The sequence below is a fragment of the Malus sylvestris genome, chromosome 16 (genome assembly GCF_916048215.2).
Source record: "Malus sylvestris chromosome 16, drMalSylv7.2, whole genome shotgun sequence".
Classification (NCBI taxonomy): domain Eukaryota; kingdom Viridiplantae; phylum Streptophyta; class Magnoliopsida; order Rosales; family Rosaceae; genus Malus; species Malus sylvestris.
This window is the reverse complement of record NC_062275.1, coordinates 23,053,710-23,055,554: the sequence shown is the minus strand read 5'-3', so window position 1 is coordinate 23,055,554 and position 1,845 is coordinate 23,053,710.

Genomic DNA, 1,845 nt, shown 5'->3' with positions numbered 1-1,845 from the left:
CTGTTTTTGTGACATTTTAAGTATTTGGATAAAACAATCTTCTGCGGGAAAGACCCTTATTTTCATATGCTACAATCGACAAATTTTAGTGGTAATAAGGAAAATCAATAGGATTATTGTGGGCTACTTTGTGGTGTGCTTTTAATCCTACCAGTAATTTGAGTTGCTAGGATAGTAACAAGGCTTCTCCTCGATGAAAGCGTTGAAGGAAGATTAGGGAAAATTCTAAGCAACTTTAACGAAAAGCTCTTGGTACTGTTCATTTTAACGAAAAACCATATTTTTACTCTAAAAGTCAATCCTGGTACTATTCACTTACAACACCTTTTGTCATTTTCATTAAAACTCAAAGTTTTCAAGCCATTTTCATTAGTTTTCCTAACACACTTATTTCCAGGACCGCTTGATTCAGCATATAGCAGTGCAACATCAGACGGTAATATTCTACCACTTCCATATTGGTGCAAGACAAACAGGCGACGTTGGGCTCGTGAAGTCTGCACTATGCCTTCTTCCCGAGGCACTACTTTCCCAGGTCAGCTTCCTTAAGCGTTACTTCTGGTAATGTATCTCTTAGCTTTCGCGCATTGTTCCTCTATGTGAGCTAGGAAGGGAAAGTCAGTTTCTTTCTTCATTAAATGCATGCTTTGCTGGGTTTCAAAAGACTTTAAGGCTTCGGAGTGGATTCCTTCCTAACTAAGTTGGTTAGCTTGCTAGAGAAATGAGAAATTAAGTCTGCTCTCTCTTAAACTTACCTATGTGGACTTCAAAGGCTATGGGCTTGGATCTTTGGGCTGTCAAGCAGCCCAAAGTCTTCCATAATCTTAATTCCACACAAGCCCGATAAACTTACCATCAACATCACAATTCACTTAATAAGCCCCTGACATGTGACTTGAGCTTAATTTAGCATGATAAAGTTGTGTGTGACGAATACACATGGGTTTGCATAAGCATGGTGTAATTTACACCAGTGCATGGCTTAATTAATGTAACATGGCATGATTGTGAATATAATCCCTTATGGATTCTGCACCTTTGCATGTGGTTAGGCTTGGCTCGAGGTTCGTATAATAATTTTCCCTTAAGACTTAATTGGGCTTACATGTAACATTTTTGGGCCTCAACAAAGGCAAGTAATTTTATTTTTACTATAAATAAAGGCACAAATTGTGATAGTCCGTCTCGAAATATATTTTATCGATGGTGAAATGATTAAGGTGCCCTTGAACATTTGGTGTTGTTGTGGGGTCTAAGCTTAGGATTTGGACCCATTTCTTTTATTCCTAAGTGTTTGGAACTTAAGTTATTTTCTTGTGTTTGGTTGGGGACCAATCTGGACCACACATACACCCACACACACATGAAGACTCTCTCTCTCTCTCCCTCCTTCTCTCTCAGCTTCCATCCATATTCCGTACAACCATACGGACCACTTCGAACCTAGCTCACTAATCATGGATCGAGGCTTTGAAGGTTGGTTTTGTGTTCCTTGCCAGCTCCAGAGTTCATTCATGTTCCTAGTTCGACGTGAAAACCTCGTTTTCCCGAGAACCAGAGAACCTAGTTTTGGAGCACTGTTCATTCGATCTTGATTATGGATCTTCCAGTGAGTTTTATGACCCTAGAAAGCTTTAGAACATCTTCACGAAGCTCAGGGAAGAAATTTGAAGTGATTTGGACGTCGAGAAGCCCTATTTTGGTGAGTTGCAAAGGTGGCCGGATTATCGTGTCTTTTCCGACGAAATTTCGTGGATTTTAGGACCTAAAAGTGGTAAGGTTTTGTTCATCACATCCTAAGCTTCATTTTGGTATATAATTCATGAATTTTGGTTGAGAATCGAA